At 43.6% G+C, this 20824-nt stretch overlaps 1 protein-coding gene across 1 annotated transcript in view; it reads right to left on the reverse strand.

Annotated features, from left to right (window-relative positions):
- GREB1 (growth regulating estrogen receptor binding 1) overlaps positions 1-20824 on the reverse strand; it is a 3935532-nt gene that overhangs the window by 1567629 nt on the left and 2347079 nt on the right. The gene's annotated exons all lie outside the window — the stretch shown is intronic.

Consider the following 20824-nt stretch of genomic DNA (forward strand, 5'->3'; position numbering starts at 1 on the left):
ATGGGTTTGCTGCCTTTCTGCCTACTAAGTTACAGAGACAGGACAGACACAAGAAAAGACTGAGGCTCAAATCCGGAACATGAAAGTTTCATTATCATCCAAAAATCTTTCCAGGAGTGACAAGGCTGGGGGAGATGGCTTGGAGGGAAGGTGAGGAAGAATGAAGCTGGGCAACACAGATGCCAAGTTATGGTAGGTAAATAACTTTTAAATCTGATGTTGCCCTTTTCATCCTTTCTCACAGATGAGTCAGCGTCCCCAGCTACATATCTTTTGGGTGGCCCTCAAAGAAGGATATGTCGGAGCACTGTCAAACCAAAGGAAGCTCTGCTTCTGGAGACAATGTCCAATTTGTAATGTATAACAAAGTTATGAATTTTGACCAAGTGTCTGCAGCAGAGATAAAGTACAGTTTTGTACCTACCATAAATGTAGATGTTCGAGTGCTAATACAGCTGCAGTAATTACAGATGGGTTCTCTGCCATCAGGCGGGTCCTCGGTCGGCCGAATTCCAAAGTCTAGGTCCGGCGTCGGTTGTTGTCGCTTTCTTTCCTGACGTCAGTGCGACAGGGGTATATAAGACACAGCCAACGCCATTTTCTTCAGTCTTTCTTGCCCCAGATGTCAGGTGCCCCCAGAAGGAAGGCAATACATAAATTATATATATAATCATGCAATGCAATACAATCCAAAAATCAGTAGTTGCAAGCAAATACACCATAGAAGGATAACCCAATCAGGTTGTATGAGGAGGTGTTAGCCACTAGGCCTTTACCAAGAGGGGAAGGAGGGAGGGAAACCTGTACTGCAGCTGTATTAGCACTCGAACATCTACATTTATGGCAAGTACAAAACTGTACTATGTTCATCGTGCATACAGCTGCAGTAATTACAGATGGGTAGAATCCCAAAGCTACGCACAGGGTGGTAGGCACTAGGTGGAACTGGGAAGAGCCAGAATGCCCTGCAACACAGCAGTGGCAAAGCCTGCTCTAGTTTTGGAGTATAAAGGAAGGTGGTAGTGTTTTGTGAAGGTATGCACAGAACTCCAAGTGGCTGCCTCCAAAATATCTTTGGTAGGGACTCCTCTGAGGAAGGCTGTAGAGGTAGCTGTGGCCCTTGTGGAGTGGGATCTGATGCCTGTAGGAACAGATTTGCCATGAAAGGAGTAACAAAACCGTATGCAGTGGCCTATCCATTTTGAAATTGTCTGTTTGGAAATTGGCTTCCCTTGAGCTCCTACAGCATAGGACACAAAGAGTTGTTCTGATTTCCTGAAAGGCTTTGTTCTGTCCAAATAGTAACGTAGCTGTCTATGAATGTCTAAGGACTGTAGCAGCCTTTCCCCTTTGTTTTGAGGATTGGGGTAAAAGGCAGGTAAGTGTATGGCCTGATTTAAAGCTACCCTGGATACTACCTTAGGCATAAAAGACGGGTTGGTTCGTAGGGAAACCCTGTCCTGATGGAAGATGAGAAAGGGCTGCACAGTCATGAGGGCTTGTAGTTCCGAAACCCTACGAGCTGAGGTAATGGCCAGAAGGAAAGCTGTTTTCCAGGACAAATATTGCAAATCTGTTGAGGCAGCTGGTTCAAAGGGAGGTAAAGTTAATTTTTCTAGAATGTAATTAAGATCCCAGGCTGGTATTGGTTGTTTCCTTGGAGGTCTTATATTCTTAGCCCCTCTGAGGAACTGTCTTAAGAGTGGGTGAGAGAATAAGGGTGGATCAGTGTTGTATTCTTCAGAAATGTCTGAGGCATGAATTTTGATGGAGGAAAATGAAAGTCCACTGTTCAACAGCTCAGCTAGATACTGTAATATCTGAGGCAAATTCAGTTTTCTAGGATCCTGGCCTTTTTTCTCATTCCAAGCGCAAAACCGTTTCCATTTTGCGGAGTAAGCCTTTCTAGTAGATGGCCTTCTGGCCTCCAAAATGACATCCTGCACCTCTTTGGAGTGTAGGGTCTGTTGTGGTGTTAAGGAATTTTCCATGCAGTCAGATTGAGTGTTTTCAGCTGACTGTGAAGAGTTTTGTAGCTGTGCTGAGTCAGTAGAAGAGGCATTAGAGGTAGGGTCCAGGGAGGAGTATGTGTTAGGCTCCTCAGGAGTGGGTACCAGTGTTGTATTGGCCAGTCTGGAGCAATCAGTATCATCTTCGGTCTGTCTGCTCTTGCTTTCAAGAGCACCTTGGGCAGAAGAGGCAAAGGAGGGAAGGCGTAAACTGTCTGTGCTGCCCAACTGAAAGAAAGGGCGTCCACTCTCCAGGCCTTTGGATGGAAGGTCCTTGAGCAGAACTTTGTCAATTGATGATTTCTGTGGGAGGCAAAGAGATCTATGTCTGGCCTTCCCCACGCTTGGATTATCTTTGTAAACACTTGAGGATGCAACTTCCATTCGTGTGGGTCTGTCACATTTCTGCTTAGATTGTCTGCCAGCGTGTTTTCCAATCCTGGCAGGTACTGTGCTTGTAGTTGGATTTGCCATTCCAGAGCCAAGTTCCAAAGTGACATGGCTAGCCTGCACAGGGGGTATGAATGTGTTCCTCCTTGTTTGTTAATGTACCAACTTACTGTGGTGTTGTCTGTTCTTATCAATAATTGCCCTGGATGCAGGAGGTCCTTGAAAGCTGTAATTGCATTTATCACTGCTAGCATTTCCTTTTGATTGATGTGAAGGTGCTTTTCCTTTTGGGACCATTTGCCCTGAATGCACCTGTCTGTCATGTGTGCCCCCCCAGGCGTAGTCTGAGGCGTCTGTTGTGATGACTTGATTTGCTAGAGACTTGCAGAATGGTAGACCTGTGTTTGTTTGGCATGCTTGGGCCCACCATAGAAATTCCTCTTGCAAGCATGGGATTATTGGTATTATTGTTTCCAAACTGTGGCTGTGTTGAGACCATAGGTTTTTTTAGGTATCACTGAAGTTTCCTCATATGCAACTTTGCACATGGGATTAGAAGAATGCAAGATGCCATGAAGCCCAGAGCCTGCAGGATTTTCCTTGCAGTAAGCCTGGTACAATTTGCTAGTATTTTGAAGTACTGAGTTAGTTGCCCCTGTTTTTCTGGCGTAAGATAGGTCATCCGGGTGGTTGTGTCCAAGTTGGCACCCAGGAAAGTTATTTGGCCTGGATTTCTCTTTGTTGACTGTGTATCCCAGAGAATTCAATAACCGTGTTACATAAGCCAGATGTTCTAGACGTATGTGTTTGCTGTCCGCTTGGATCAGGCAATCGTCCAAATAAGGGTAAATTTGTATCCCTTGAAGTCTGCAGTAGGCAATTACTGATGCCAGGCATTTCTTGAATACTCTGGGCGCAGTAGATAAGCCAAAGGGCAATGCAGAGAATTGATAGTGGATTGAACCTGCAAGAAATCTGAGGTATCTTCTGCAGCTTTGTCTGATTGGGACATGCAGGTATGCCTCCTTGAGGTCCAATGTTACCAGCCAAAACTCCTTGCCCAGCATGGGAAGAAGCTGCTGTAAGGTGAGCATCTTGAATTTTGGTACAAGTAGAAATGTGTTTAGGATGGATAAGTCCAAAATGGGTCTCCATTCGGTTCCTTTCCTTGGTACCAGGAATAGTCTGGAATAAAAACCTTGACCTTGTTCGTGAGTAGGTACCTCTTGAATAACTTTCATGTCCATGAGCTTTGAAATTTGTATTTGAGCCTCTGCCCTTTGATTGTGTGGCAGGTTCGGCATGCCTCTCATTTTTGGAAGAGTGTGAAAATGAAATCTGTAGCCTCTGGTTATAATGTCCAGGATCCATTTGTCTGTTGTGATAATATGCCAATTTCCTGTAAATAATGCCAGCTTTCCTCCCAAGGGTGCTGCCAGCTGAGACTTGCTTGGCATGAAAAGGGGAAAGTCATTGGGTTTGTTTCCTGTATTGTTGTGCACTGTCTTCGTCACCTCTTGGTGCTGCAGTTTGCCATTGTCTGCCTCTATATGATCCTTGAGATTGTCCTCTGCCCCTTGTGCGCCTGTATCTACCTCTTTGGGGCTTGTCCGTGGCTGGAAAGGACCAGTTTTTTGAAGGCCAATTTCTGCTGAAACGTGGTGGTTGAACCTGTAGAAAAGCTTTGACAGTTTGCATAGATTTAGCTTTTTCTTCCATTTTCCGTAGTATCTCCTCAGCATTAGTACCAAATAATACATCCTTTTGTAAAGGAGCATCTAGTAGTTTAGCTTTAACATGATCAGGCAAGGTTTGTTCCCTAAGCCAGGCATGCCTACGAATGACTGATCCTGTAACCGCAGCTCTACTTGAGGCCTCTAGAGCATCATAGCCACATTGTAAAGTGTGCTTACCCACTTGTTCTGCACTATGCATCATATCCTGCAACTCCTTCAAATCTGGTTGTTCAGGTTGTGACATTTTATTCCTTAATTGTGATAAGAGAAACTGCTATTATTTAAGCATATGGAACTGACAATTTAAGGCCCTCATGGTTAGGGTGGCCGAGGTATATACCTTTTTTCCCCACCTTTCTAAGGATCTAGACTCTCTTTCGGAAGGTAGTGGATTCTTAGCAGTAGAGGCCTTCATTCCCTTGGGGCCTTGAGATATGGTTTCAGGGTCAGCATTATGGCTTTTGTAAAGAAATTGGTGAGAGTTAGGAACTCTGTAGTACCTATCAGGCTTGACTGGGGCAGGAGGCAGGGAATCCGGATTAAGGCAAGCCTCCGAGTAAACATCATCAAGTATGTCCAAGACAGGAGGTATCGCCAGAGGTCTGTGCTGAGGTAGCAAAAGAAATTCCCTAAGTCTTTTCTTGGAATCAGAAAAGTCTTGGCCTTCCCAATGGAAGTGTTCCCTCAAGGTATGCAAGGTTTCCCCAAAAGAAAAATCCTCTGGGGGAGATACAGAAGGAATGGACTGCTCTGCATCAGAAGCTTCAAAAGGGGAGTACGAGTGTTGCTCTTCATCAGAATGTTCTGAAATAATGGAGCCCTGGTCAGAAGAGGGAGAATCTTCCTCCACCCTGTGTCTCTTGTCCGGAGGGGGTTGGGAACCCCTGATAAGAGTAATTAAATCCTCAGCCATTTTTAGCATCTGCTTTTTATGCATGGGGCCTGGAGATGGGCCCTGTGCAACAGGCCTCTTGGGATGCATGGCTGATTTGGACTTAGTAAAGGCCTTTATGGAAAAGGAAGATGTGGGTCTAAAGACACCATGGGTGGAAGTGGACCTGTCCACATTAGGAGGCTCAACACTCACAGTGGCTTTGGTAGCTGTAGTTTGGGGTATGGGCCGAGGCACCTGCGGTCTTGGTTACAGAAGACACCGCCAGAGAAGTGTAGTCAGTAGTCAGGGGCTGCGTAGGCGCCTCGCTGAGAACCGGACCACGTGTAGCCGGTTTTGGCGTGGTGTCGGTGGAGACCGCAGACCTCGCGTGTCGGTCTTTGTCCTTGCGTTTTTTGGACAAAACGGTAGTCGGAGTCTCCGACATTTTATAATCAAAAGCTTTACCAAAAAAGTGCTGGGCGAACTCTGCCCGACGCTTAATAGTGCGTTTATTGAAAGTAGCGCAAACGCGACAGCCCGAGACGTTGTGGTCTGGGCCTAAACAAGGTATGCAGAGGGAATGGAAATCCTTATGCGGTATTTGCTTCCCACAAGAAATACAATTGTTAACTTTGTCTGACATCGGTCTGAGGCAAGAAAAGTTTCCCCAACGGAGTACTTAGCTTTAAAGAAGACTTCTGTTTCCAAATTTTTGTAATTTCAGGAGCTGGCCGACCGGCACTTGCGAACTGCTTCTGCTTCGGGCACCGCGCGGCAAAAAAGACTGAATAAAATGGCGTTGGCTGTGTCTTATATACCCCTGTCGCACTGACGTCAGGAAAGAAAGCGACAACAACCGACGCCGGACCTAGACTTTGGAATTCGGCCGACCGAGGACCCGCCTGATGGCAGAGAACCCATCTGTAATTACTGCAGCTGTATGCACGATGAACATCTGAAATTCTATAGAAAAAAAGCAGATGACATAGCCATAGATCTGGTGGGGAATGGGCTCTAGGGATACGAGGCAATTCCAAACCTTTTTTGAGAATAAATCAGCAAAATACAGCCAGTAATTCATTTGACCAGAGTAATTTTGGAAACTGGTTGACCTAAGCAATTAGGAGAAAAGGATACAACCAGCTGATCAGACTTCCTGTACTGGTTTGTTCTGTGAAGATAAAAATGTAGTTCTCTATGAACTTCAAGAAGGTTCAGCATATATTTGCCCTTATTAGTAAAGTTTAGAAAGAAAACTAGCAATTGAATGGACTTTATTAATGTTAGTCTCCGTGGCAACTTAAATTCTTTTTTGTGAAGTGATAGCTACCAAAAAGACAGTTTTTCAAGGAAGAAACTTCATATTGCAATTGTTTGCCGGGTCAAAGGGTTTTTGAGTAAACATCTGGAGGAGTACTGTGATGTCCCAAAGCAGAGAGGGATCTTTTATTGGTAGTCGAAGAAAAATTCCTTTCCTGAAAGTTTTACATAATCTTGAAGTTGATAAAGGGATTTGTTTCCAGCATGGAAGTTGGATACGGCTGCTAAATGAAGTTTAATAGTAGAAAAACTGGAGCCTTCCTTAAAAAGAGTAGTGAGGAAAAGAAGGAGCTGAAAAAGGATCTATATTCTCTTTAGAAGCCCATATAGAGAATCTTTTCCGCTTGCTTCTATAGACTTTCTTGGTGGAGGCCTTCTGGGAGGCCAAGATAATGTCACAAACTGGAGAAGTGAGCCTGGACTGTCTTACTATCACTGAAAGGGGAGAAACCATGCGGTCAGCTTGAGGGAGTTGGAGACTGGAATGTTGAACTTCTGATGGGTGAAATAAGTGATCTCGATGTGGCTCTAGTATCCATTAAGGATATCTGAGGTGAGACCAGAGGAAGGGGAACCATACCTGTCAAGACCAGAAGGGGGCAATGAGGATGACTGAGCTCTTCAGCCTGCTTGTTTTCTGTATGAACTTTGGGCTCAGTGGAAGAGGGGGGGGTAGGCACAGAGGAGAGCCGAGGGCCAATCGTGAATCAGAGCATCCTTCGGTGACTCCCTTGGGGGTGGAATCGGAGCAAAGTACTTGCTGCACTAGCTGTTGAGGAGAGAGGCACAGAGATCGCAGCAAAGCTGGCCGCAGTGGCTGAAAATCATGTTCGCTATGGACTTGATTGAGGGGACCACTCATGAGGAATCAGAATGGACCTGCTGAGTCTGTCTGCTAGTTCACTGGTTCTCCTCAATATGTGTGTTGCAATAAGAAAGCAGTGTGAAGAGTTCACCCATTCCCAGAGTGGGTTCCTCCTTGTTTGTTGATGTACCAGACTACTGCCATGTTACCTGTGTGTATTGCAATAGCCCCTAGGGGCAGAATGTCCTGAAAGGCTTGCAACATTAGGAGGACTGCTGTCATCTCTAGGACACTGATATGTAACTTGGTCTCTGAGGAGGACCACGTGCCTTGCACCAACTTCCCTTGAAATGCCCCACCTTACCCTAGTTGAGAAGCATCTGTGTTCACTGTGGTCACTGGGAGAGGAACAGAGAATGGCCTGGCAAAAACAGGTTGTCTGACTGTATCCACCATTGAATATGACATCTGCAAACTGGAGTGAATTTGATGGGATTAGACAGAGGCTGGTAATGAATAGACCACTGTACTGCCAAGGTCCACTGGAGGATTCACATGAAAAATCTTCTACAGGGACTAGAATAATGGCAGCTGACATTGATCCAAGAACTTTTAGCACTAGTTTTGCTGGAGGGGACAGACGAAGACAGTAAGTCACACACCTGATTTCTCAGAGATGTGATGCAGTGAAGAGGAAATGAAGCCACTTGAGTCATAATATCCAGTTGAGTTCCTATAAATTCTAAAGTCTGTACAGGAATCGGGTTCGATTTGGCAAGAGTTATCATAATGCCTTGGGAGTTGGAGATCTGAAGCAATCAATCCCTGACTTGTAGAAGTTGATGCCTGGCTGGGGAGGTGAAAAGCCAACCATTGAGAATAGGATCTTTCAGTCTCAGGTGAGCTGCCACAACTGCCATGCATTTGGTGAACACCTGGGGGGCTGTGTTGAGTTGAGTCCAGGGGGCAGTATTCTGAATTGGTAGTGACTCACTCCCAGCTGAAAGAGCAGGTGTTACCTGGAGTGCCTGTCTGTTTAGATATGATACGTAAGCATCCCATAGATCTATACAGCACATCCAATCATCCTTCCGCAGAGCAGACAGGATGGACTGAACTGTAACCATTCGGAACACTGACTTCTTTATATATTGATTCAGATTGCTTAGATCCAAAATTGGTCTTAGGTCCCCTGTTTTCCTGGCACCAAAATGAAGCAGGAGTAAGTTCTGTATCCTATTTGTTCAGGTGGGACCTCCTGGATGACTCTCTGTTTGTATCAGTTTTTGAACGTCTTGAGCTGCCTACTTCCTCTGACAAGGTGGAACGTCAGGGAGTTTCCTCCTTGGGACAGTAAGTGGAAGGAAAAAGGGAATGTAGTAACCTCTGGATATTATGCTTAGCACCCATGTGTTTGTAAGATTTGTCCAGATGCACGGAAACACAACCCACGACTGTCTCCAGAGATGGACAGTCAAGCAGCACTTTAGGAGCACTGATAAGGCCCGTCAGAGAAGGAATCTCTGAAAAGCTGGTTTTGTGGACCTCCTTTGCCTCTGGGGCAATGTCTTCCATTGAAAACTGAAACCACTTCCTCTACCTCTGGAAGAAGTGTCCCTGGACGGGTCTTGAAAAGGTCCCTGAGATTTTCGGAACCACACTTTCTTTCCATTTTGCTGGTTTCTAGAGAAAGTTTGTTGAGGGGTAGAAAACTAAATTTCCAGTGGCAGACAGGGTCTTTCCTTCCTGCTCACTGAGGGTAAGTGTATCTTTCACTGATGGCCTGAACAAGGAACAAGGAGGAGCCATCAAAGGAGATATTAACGAAAGACATCTTAAAGGGTGCTACAATGTCACATAACCTCATCCAGGCATGTCTCCTAGTGGCTATGCCTGAACTGGCTGTTTGTGAGGTGCCTTCTGCAGTATGGGAGATCAGCCTCATTGAGGACTTGACAGTGGATAACAGAGTAGCCAGCTGATTGAAATTCTCCACAGACATGGAGTTGATGAGAGAATTTGAAAGCTCCTTTAGCAAATCTCTCTGTAAGCGAATAAAATGTTACAGGTAATTTAACAACCTGAGAGCAAATGTGGCTGAGGAGTAGATTGGGCTTTCCAAAACTGTCCATCGCTCTGGACTCCTTGTTCAGTGGATGGACAGAGGATCTCTGCTCAGCCACAACTATGGCATCAACGGGAACACTTTTATCTAATGGGTTCTGTCTGCTTGGAAAACTAGAAATTTATCTGGGAGTTTGGGGATGGGTTTGACAGTGTCCGGTTATGTAGAACAGAGCGTGTGTATGTAACTTTAAGAAGCATTTCCATATGTAAGCATGTGCATATAAATAGTGAGCACGTACAGGCAGCAGTGCCATTTTGAGAGAACAGCCAGAGTGTTAGCATGTATGGGTGTGGTAGTCAGCCTGTTTATGTTTATTTAAGTTTGTTACAAAGTCTCATTACTGATGTGTTTGTGTGTAATAAAGCTGCCTCAACCCACAACCACTTGTCTGTTTTGATCCTGACCCAATGAGCGACATGGTGTCAGAACCGGGACGGAGTGTGCAACTTCTTCTAGCCATGCGATGTAGAGTTGAAGGTGAAGGCAGAGTGAGCAGATTGAGTGATACACAGCTCAAACAATCAAAAAAGGCCAGAAGCAAACTAAAGGTAACATAAAATTTGCACGGAAGATTTATTTTGCAAAGAAAATGAAAAGGAGCATTTCTGAGGCACAAAAAAGAGATATTCATATGGGGCTCAGAACTACCTTTGGTTTGCCTAATGAGCATGTTTAAAGTAAAATGGGCAGAAGAAAAGTATAAACAGCATGATAAAAGATTAAATGGGCAGGGCATAACGAGTACAATAAAAGGGCAAAACAAGTTTAAATAGCAAGGTTGACTGCATGTTTTTTATTAAACGTCTGTGTTTTGGGCATAAACTACTATTCTGCATTGGCCGAGACCATTCAAAGCATAACTAGAGTTGCTCGAAGTATCTCAGTGTGTGCAAAGTGCCTGCAGAGTGTGTGCTTTATTATGGTGCAATTATTTCAGAGATTACTGTGTGCAAAGTACAATTATATTGCAAAGTGCAGTCAAAGTACAGCCATTTTGAAAAAGTTTCTTCTGCTGTGTATATTTACTCACAGAGTACCGCCATTTCAAAGTTTCTAACACTGTTAGTAATTTCACAACGTACAGCCATTTTGAAAGGTTCTTGTGCTGTGTACAGTTTATTTGCAAAGTGCATTCATTTCAAAGTGTTTCTTATTCTAAGCTGGTTCTGCTGTGTACAGCTTATTCGCAAAGTACTGTAATTTCAAAGTTTTTCTTACACTGATGAGTGCTAAGGAGACGTACTTGGCAAAGTGCAGTTATTTCAAGGAGTCTGTTGTGCTACTGGGCATAATTACAAGTTCTGGCATATATTTGTGTATGATTCCAAGCACCTTCACTACTGTGTTGAAATGGCAGAGGCATTTGGCAGACCCAGTCCACTTGTACTTGATTATAATATTGCTTAGAATTGTAGATATTTGAGCAGGAATACAATATTTTTATACAAGCAGCTTTTTCTAACAAAGATTCATTTTTCTTAATGTAGGTGGGTCAGAGGCCATTGAGAGAGAGCATTCATTTGTGTATTCACTAGAAGTATATGCAGGAGAAGGGGAAAACCACCATATAGATGTACCGGATGAATCAAGGGAAGACCTTGCGTGCTTGAAACGTAAATTTAGAGAAATGTGCAAACCCCCCCCCCAGACAAATGTTACATTAGAGAGGCACCTATTCTATACAAGAGACCAAAAGCCAGGTGAAACTTTTGCAGCTTATATTACTGACTTGAGAAATGAGGATAAAACGTGCAAATTTGGTGAATTGAAAGATGAGTTAGTAAACGACAGGCTTCTGTGTGGTGTTAATAGTGCTACAGTGAGACAGATTTTGCTTCATAACAGTGATTTAACATTGAGCAAAGCCATAGAGATTTGTCAAATCCATTAACTCACAGAAAGGCACGAGTATGCTTACAAGTGATATGAGCTTAGTCTCAGCAACTTCTAGAGCAAGCGTAGACAGCATGCAGCACGTGGCAAGCAAAAGCAGGCCTAAGCACATGGCAGCTGCACCCTCTGCGGGAGTCCCAGGGAGGACCCGTAATTTTCTACCAAATTACAAGATTAGCTCAGCAAAGTGGACATGCTCAGTGCAGTATAAAAGGTTAGCAAAACTCAAGTCAAGTCTTACTGCTGTCATAATTGTGGTGCCAATCATGAGTCTAATGCCACAAGTGTAAAAAAATGGAACCACTTTCAAAAATGTTGTAAATCAAGCAAACCTCATTCAGTTATTAAGAAAGGTCACTCAAAAAAGCAAATTGATCATGTAGAAAGCTGCAACCCTACTTTCTATGTAGATGGTGTATCAATGGTCGGTGAAAAGGTTAATGCAGTTGATTTGGTGGCAAAGAATGAAGTACTTTGTACTGTCCTGACCAACGGTAAGCCCACAGAATTGAAAGTAGACACTGGTTCAAAGTGTAATGTGATGTCAGTAAAAACATTTGCTAGAGTGAGAGGTGGTGAGCAACTTAAATTGGCCAGTTGTGCGAAGCTTGTTGTTTATGGAGGTGAAGAGATTCAAACCAAAGGCTCAGTAGTGCTTTCATGCTATTCGGCTGGGATCAGTTACAGCTTTCAATTTTATGTAGTCCGAAGATCTGTGCAGTCATTACTGGGCCAGAGACAGTTTGAGAATGAAACTGCTTTCTTTTACCAAAGAAGTACATCATGTAAGCACATGTCCCAGTTCCAGCTTTACTGATGCTATTTTCTCAGAGTATGCTGACGTTTACGAAGACAAGTTATTTAAACTTCCAGTTGTGTACTCCATGAAAGTAGACCCAGAGGTCAGTCCAGTGGTCAGACCAGCAAGGAGAGTTCCAATAGCTATGCAGGATATGGTCATAGTCCAGTTAGATGGAATGGTGCAGCAAGGTGCGATTTGTCCAGTCACAGAACCAACTGAGTGGGTGTCTTCCATGGTAGCTGCTCATAAGGAAAGTTCAGATGAAATCAGAATGTGCATTGACCCAAGAGACTTAAACGAGGCATTAGAGAGACTTCATTATCCTATGTTTACAGTTGAGGTTGCCACCTCATGCCAAATGCCACTGTTTTTTCTGTCTTCGATGCAGAGAGTTCATTTTGGCAAATGAAGCTTGATCGCAAATCTTCACCACTGACTACATTCAGTACCCCATTTGGCAGATACAGATTCAACAGGATGCCTTTTGGAATAAATTCTGTCAGTGAAGTCTTTCAGTGTGCAATACAGCAAATTCCTTGGGGTTATCTGTGTGCTGTAACAGTTGATGATTTACTGGTTGGAGGCAATGGTGAAGCAGAGCATGACAGAAACCTCAGGAACGTTCTAGACAGAGCGCATGAAGTGAACTTAAAGCTCAACTCTCTGAAATGTAAATTCAGACTACCAGAAGTTACTTATGTAGGTCATTTATTTACCAGTACAGGTTTACAACCAGATCCTTCTGTACATGCAGCCATTCTTGAGATGCCAGCCCCAGACAATGTCCAAGCTTTACAGCGTTTTCTTGGTACAGTTAACTATCTGGGAAAACCTATCCCTGACTAGTGAGTTATCGGTGCCTTTAAGAGAGCTGACATGCAAAAATGTTGCCTGGTCATGGTTGGAACAACACCAGAGAGCATTTGATAACATCAAGCTGCTAACCCACCTACATTAAGATACTATGATGTCCACAAACCAGTAGTTCTTTCCTATGATGATTCAAAGTTCGATCTTGGTGCAGTTATTTTTAAAGAAGGCAGACCTGTTGCCTCTGCATCTAGAACTCTTGCCCAAACTGAGACGCAGTATGCTCAAATTGAGAAGGAACTTTTGTCAATTGGGTTCGTATGTTTGAAGTTCCATGATTATATCTATGGCCAAGTTATCCAAATAGAAACCGATCATCAACCTCCAGTCACTACTTTAAAGAAGCCTATGCATACTGCTCCAGCAAGACTGCAAAGAATGATGCTAGGATTACAACTTTTCAAAATGGTCTATACAAAAGGCAAACTTCTTTATCTAGCTGATACCTTATCCAGATCATCCAGAAATATCACAGAAGAGGTTGACACAGAGAATTTTGACTGTGATGTCATAGAAGTGCGTAATTTTTCTACCACAAGACTTGATGAACTGAGAGATCATACAAAGACTGACCCAGTTTTGCAAAACCTCAACCACTTCATCAATGTTGGATGGCCGTTACAGCAATTCTGTGTACTAGTCAGTCTGTTTATAAGTTTATTTAAGTTTAAGTTAAAGCCTCATTCCTGATGTGTTTGTGTGTAATAAAGCTGCTTGAACTGAACCCACAACCACTTACCTGTTTTATCCTGACTCGACAGGTTCCTTCCAAACCCAACAGGAAACCAAGTCAATAGGTTCATTCACCGGGAAGGGGGTGGTCACCCAAGACATAGAAAGGCCAGCTTCAAAAGCCTCCAGTGACACCGATTCCCCAGAAGGAAGTAGTTTGGGAAGACCAGTCTCCTTTCTGCCTAAGGATTTCCGGGATGGCCCCAAAGGAGATATCATCAGGTGGCGATCGGGGGGGATTCTTCTCTCTCATAGAAATCGGTGACTTCTTTGAAAGACTCCAAAGGGAATTCTAAGTACCTCCTCTTACATGTTCTCTTCCTAGGGACCTCTTCTGTGGGATGCTCAGGAGAGGTGTCAGAAGAGAGCGAAAAACCCTCTGGGGAACACTGGTGGTGGTTTCCCTGAGTTGGCTGACTCTGAAGACCAGAGATGGGGGATGAGGAGTAGGATCCGAGACTAGAGAGGAGGGTTCTTTATGCAAAGAGAATACCCTTTCTGGAAAGCTGATGGACCCAGGGAAACATTTCCTCCCCCTCCTCGGTGCCACAGCAGTTGAAGAAGGAACATAGGGGCCAACCCTGGATAATAGCCCTCAAGACAGAAATGGACCCAAGCTGTCCAGGATGAGGCACTAAGGGGAAGGGATGGATCTGACAAAGTAGGAAGTGAACTAAGCCCCTCAAAACCCGGCGCCGACCTCTTGGATCAAAAACCCACCCTGATCTGAAGGAATTGGAGTAGGGACTGGTCAGGGATGCCATTGGAGTCGAGGTAGGGAGCTTCCACGGATCCAATGCAACATCTCTTGGTGATCCAGGATCCTTGGACTCTGAACCCACAGGGCATATTGGAGGAGGTGATAAAATATGTTGCCCAGATGTGCTCACGGATCTGGGAGGGGATGGAGCAGGCAGGACCCCCATCTAGATGTGAGCCCTAAGGAATCTCCACATTATCCTGTCCATGTTTGCCTCTGTCAAGCTCCTAGAAGATCTGGATGATGCTACGGATGGTGGTTTGGACTGTTTCTTTGGGATATGGAACAACTGGGCCAGTAGAGCCAGAGAAACATGTTCCAAGACAAGTATGTACCAGGGACCCAGCTTCTAAATGTTGAATCCGATGGACTGGGATCCGGGTATGAAGTGGGTGGCACTGGTGAGCAGGAGATAGTAATGTTACCTGTCAGGTCCGAAGAAACCCAGGGAAGGCTTGACTGTCTTCGAATCTGAAGGAGTCTGATCCGAGGCTTTTCTAAGTTTCTCTGATGGCTCTGACAAATTCCTCTGCACCTTTTCAAGGGATTGTTTCTTAGATTCTAAACAGCCACGGTGAGATTTGGAGGGAGTTTGAGCCCCAGGAGGAGGAGATGATGCTGGCAGCAATCCTAATATTAATTTATTTCTATGGTCTGAAAGGGCCCTACGAATGAACGAGGAGCATATGTCACAATCCAAATTAAGATGCTCCTTCCCTAGACAACAGAATCACTTCTTGTGGGCATCGGAGTTTGGGATCGTATGCCCACAAGAAATGCATTTTTTAAAGCCAGCTTTGTGAGACATATTTCCAGTCTATGCAAGACCAAACACCAAAAAACACCTATAGCAGTTGTACCCAAAGTAGGCACAGAAAAAAACAAAAAGGAATAGCAAGCAGTATAAAAGTCACACTGACTTCTATAAAAAGTGGTAAAACTAACACACATGCCAACCATAAAACTAGAACCACTATATTGGTAGCTTTTAAACACACACACTAAAAAAAATGATATATTTGAAAAAGAAAGTGCCAACCAGGCACGAGGAAAAAAAAAAAAAAGAGAATAATAAATCTGAATAATCATGATGCCAGTGAAAGCTACACAGACAAAAGAGGGAGAAGAAATACAACACCTACTGTAAGAAATTTAACTTTTAACAAGAAAAGTTAGATAATTGCTTCCTCTCTTGCTTAAGATTCTGCAGATCCAACCTGCCCCAATGGCTGCAAACAAGATCTGGGGAGTTGGGGATGGAGTAGAACAGTACGGGTAGAGGGAGGAGCTTGAGATTCTGACCCTAAGTCTTGTGAATGCGCCCGTGTCGGATCCAAGGATCGTATCCATAACCCATCGGTCAGAAAGAATGAAAAGGACAACATCAGAGCTGAAATGAAAGTCATCAAACAATATTTCTTTGCTGTACTACATTTGTTCACAATGAGGTGCTTAAGTTTATCTAGCAAACTAGAACTATTCACACCTCTTACTACTACTAAATTTTCTGATTTTCTGAACTATTCAAACCTGTTAACTACTACTAAACTATCTGACTCAAAACATTTAGGCAAATTCAGTTTATATAACTTTGTATAGTATTACTTGATTTTGGACCAAAGGATCATAGGAAATACAATGCAAATGAGTCACAAGACCGCTTACCCCTGCAAATAATCGCTCTCTCTCTCTCTCCCTAATGCTGTACACCATTTGTCAAGAAGGGCAAACAGCTCACTCCTAGAATAAATTTACAGATACCCATCCCTACATCCAGGTTTACCTGAAGGATGCTAGGTGTAAGAGGGATTTCCTAGGCAGAATTATTTTAGACATTATGCTGGCTTTCACCCCGTACAAATAAAAATAAGAAAACTAAACTACTTTCTGCTGTGTCACAGTGGTAGTCATGTGATACAGTTAGGACATAGCTCCACAGGGCAAGAAAGCACATCGCTGGGAGATGAGACAATCTGCAGGATAGTAAACCACCTCAAATATTGGAGACTCATCACAATGTTGTTTGTTTGCAAGGAAAAGTTTATATCCATCATAGATGGGGGGGATTTATGATAACTGTTTTTTAAATACAGTCTGTATCACAATAGATGGGGAATTTGTAACTACGGCTCATGTTAAAAAGAAATAAAAGAATTAGCAAAGTACTGTGGAGTATTCTATAATATTCACATGACGTGTGAGCTAACAGTTTTGCTGATTCCTCTACTGTTTGTGTATAAAAGTAGTTTTCTGTACCTCAGATTTGTTTCTTGGTGTTTCTCAAGATACTGCTGTACACTGTTTATGAATAAATATGCTGGTAAAGTGGTATTAGTGGAGATATCTGACTTGCAAAGATACAGGGGATCAAGGATGATGAAGTCCTTAATGACATGAATCACAAGGAACAGGAACCCAACCCTACCTGATTTCTAGAACCTGTAGTTTTTTTTAAAGAATTAAGAGGCTACCCTTTGGTTTCCGACACTGGTAAAATAATTGGCAGTTCAAGGCAATTTCATTTATTTGTCTTTATCCTTTTTAATATTTGCCCTTTCAATTCATGGCTTTATGAGATACGGGTGGGATGCCAAAGAAAAGCCCTAGTTCCAAGAAACATACAGTAGACTCCCTCATATCCAGCATCTCTTTAACTAGCCATCAAATTTCTGGCATAGCCCTAGCAAAAGACAACAAAGAACAACACTTACATTTCCTCTGGGCTAATGACAAACTTTTTTAAGTTCATTTTCATTAGAAAAAATGCATGCTAACAAAACTCCTGTTGTTCTAGCTGATTTATAACCTATAAATGCTATTTTGTATACATTTTCTGATTAATCAGCCACTCGTTTATCCAGCCTACAGTCCAGTCCCAGAGAAACTGGATAAGAGGGAGTCTACTGTATTACACACACTAGACTCCCCAAGCTTCCTTGCATAGGTACTTGAAGCAGAGCTACACATGATGGCTGTACTGTGAGGCAAACAAATATATTCCCATGACACTTTGCCTCTCTACTACAGTATGAGAATTTTTCTTTTCCAGCTGCCAGTCATGCAGGCTGTTACGGGATCAGCTCAGGTGCCATTGAGTACTCATAGAAGAGAACGTTACCTCCCATTCTGCTGCCAATTTTCTACCACCTGGAATCCTAAGACAATGAAAGAACTGCTACGTTTACTAAAAATAAACTCTTGCTTAATCTAATAAGATTCTACCTGAGAGATTCAAACACACAGCTAACTTTGAGGCAGCCCTTTCAAAATCTGATGCATGCAGTGAGCAACATACTGTTTTAACCTCCACCTATATGAATGCAACATCCTTACACTGGTAAAGTACAGTTGTGTACACTTACCATAAATGTAGATGTTCTGAGTGTATTCACTGTTGCAGTCATTACATTTGGGTTATCTGCCTGCAGGTAGCCCTCAGCCGGCCTGAATATCAAAGTCTTGGATTCCTGCGTCGGATGCTGTCTCTTCTTCCATGACGTCAGGTCGTAAGGGGTATAAAACATGCAGCTGATGCCATTACATCAGTTTTTCTTGCCCCAGATGTCAGATGCCCCCATAATGGAAAGCAATTATATGTTAGATTACACCTCCAACAAAAGGCAAATACACCAGAAAGCTGAAATACACAAAAGAAGAAAAAAAGTATAGCCAAGAGAAGTCAGGGGGCTGGAGGGAGGGTAACCAGGACTGCAACAGTGAATACACTCGAACATCTACATTTATGGTAAGCGTACACAAATGTATTATGTTCTTCTTGTTTCACTGTTGCAGTCATTATATTTGGATTGATTCCCAAAGCTAAGGAAGGGAGGAGGAAGTTAGAGAGCATTAGGGCCAGCTATTGAGCCCTGCAGAACTGCAGTGGCAAAACCAGTTCTAGATTTAGAAAAAATAGGCATGTGGTAATGCTTGATGAAGGCATGTACAGAGCTCCAGGTAGCAGCTTCTAGGATGTCCCTGGGAGGGACACCTCTGAGAAAGGCTGTAGAGGTAGATGCAGCCCTGGTGGAATGTGATCTTATACCCTGTGGGGTAGGTTTTCCATGGTGCTTATAGCAGAAATTAATGCAACGGGCTATCCACTTAGAAATGGTTTGCTTTGAAATGGCCTTCCCCTCTGCCCCTGCAGCAAAGCCAACTAGCAGCTGTTCAGATTTTTTGAGAGGCTTAATCCTGTCCAAATAAAATCTAAGTTGTCTGTGCACGTCCAAAGAGTGCAGTATTCATTCTCCTTTGTTTTGTGGATTTGGGAAAAAGTAGGCAAATGAATGGACTGATTAAGGGCCACACTAGACACCAACTTGGGCTTAAATGAAGGACTGGTCCTGAGAGACACCCTGTCTGCATGGAAGATGATGAAGGGCTCCACTGCCATGAGGGCCTGCAATTCAGACACTCTTCTTGCTGAAGTGATGGCTAGAAGGAAGGCTGTTTTCCAAGAAAGGAATTTCAACTCTGCAGTTGCAGCTGGCTCAAAAGGAGGTAGAGGTTAGAGTGAGCTTTTCCAATACAAAGTTAAGGTCCCAGGCTGGAGTAGGGGCTCTCCTGTGAGGTCTTAAATTGTTGGCCCCTCTGAGGATTTGCTTTAGCAGGGGGTGAGGGAAGAAGGGGTGGTTCAGTATTATAATGTGCTGAAATGGCAGAGGCGTGAATTTTAATGGACGAGAAGGAAAGGCCCTTATGGAGCATCTCTGTTAAGTACTGAAGAATATGTGGTAAGATGTGCACTGTTGTGCCCATCCCCTGAGTCTGGTTCCAGGAACAGTATCTTTTCCACTTTTCAGCATAGGATTTTCTAGTACTAGGCCTTCTTGCCTCCAGAATGACATCTAGCACCTGCTTACTGAGGGATGCTATTAGAGAGCTCAAGGAATTAGCCAGGCTGCAAGGTTCAGGGTTTGAAGCTGAGGGTGCAGAATAGTACAGTTGTGTACACTTACCGTAAATGTAGATGTTCAAGTGTATTCACTGTTGCAGTCATCACATTTGGGTTATCTGCTTGTAGTAGCCCTCAGTCGGCCTGATTATCAAAGTCTTGGGTCCTGCATCGCTTGCTGCCTCATCTGCCATGACGTCAGGTCATCGGGGGGTATAAAGCATGCAGCCAACGCCATTACATCAGTTTTACTTGCCCCAGATGTCAGCTGCCCACATAATGGGAAGCAATAAAATAAATAAAAATATATACAAGGATATACCTCCAATAAAAAAGCAAACACACCAAAAAGCTTTTAAGCATAGTAAAGGAAAGTAGAGGTATAGACAAGAAAGGTCAGGGGGCTGGAGGGGGAGGGTAAACAGGACTGCAACAGTGACTACACTTGAACATCTACATTTATGGTAAGTGTACACAACTGTACTATATTTTTTGTGTTTCACTGTTGCAGTCATCACATTTGGGTAGATTCCCAAAGCTAAGGCTGGGAGGAGGGGAATTAGATAGCATTAGGACCAGCTATAAGGCCCTGCAAGACTGCAGTGGCAAAGCCAGCTCTGGAATTAGAGAAAATTGGCAAATGGTAATGCTTGGTGAAAGTATGTACAGAACTCCAGGTAGCAGCTTTTAGGATGTCCCTGGTAGGGGCACCTCTGAGGCTGTAGAGGTAGAAGAAGCCCTGGTTGAATGGGGTCTGATCCCCTGTGGCCAATCCATTTAGAAATGGTTTGCTTTGAAATAGCCTTCCCCTCTGCAGCAAATGCCACCAGCAGTTGTTCAGATTTCCTTTGAGGTTTAGTCCTGTCCAAGTAAAATCTAAGTTTTCTGTGCACATCTAAGGAGTGCAGTATCCGTTCCCCCTTGTTCTGTGGATTAGGAAAGAAGGTTGGAAAATGAATGGACTAATTAAGAACCACACTGGATACCACCTTGGGCATGAAGGAGGAATTGGTTCTGAGGGACATCTTGAAAAAGAAAGATGATGAAAGGCTCCACTGCCATAAGGGCCTGTAATTCATATGCCCTTCTTGCTGAAGTGATTGCTAAAAGGAATGCTGTTTTCCAAGAAAGGAATTTTAAATCTGCACTAGCAGATGGCTCAAAAAGAGGAACAGTGAGTTTATCCAATGCAAAATTAAGATCCCAGGCTGGAGTTGGGGCTCTCCTGGGTGGTCTTAAATGTTTGGCCCCTCTGAGGAACTGCTTGAGCACTGGATGAGAGAAGAGGGGAGGTTCTGTGTTATAATGAGCTGAAATGGCTGAGGCGTGAATTTTGATGGAGGAAAAGGAAAGGCCCTTGTGGAGCATCTCAGTTAAGTATTGTAGAATCTGATGTAAGTTGGGCGCTGCTGTGCTCATCCCTTGAGATTGGTTCCAGACACAGAATCTTTTCCATTGGTTCCAGACACAGAATCTTTTCCATTTTTCATCATAAGATTTTCTAGTACTAGGCCTTCTTGCCTCTATGATATTCATCACTGGTTTACTGAGGGATGGTAAAGGAGAGATTAGGTAATTAGCCAGGCTGCTAGGTTCAGGGTTTGAAGC

This window comes from Protopterus annectens, chromosome 1.part1 (assembly GCF_019279795.1).
Source record: "Protopterus annectens isolate FY-2018-M chromosome 1.part1, PAN1.0, whole genome shotgun sequence".
NCBI lineage: Eukaryota > Metazoa > Chordata > Ceratodontiformes > Protopteridae > Protopterus > Protopterus annectens.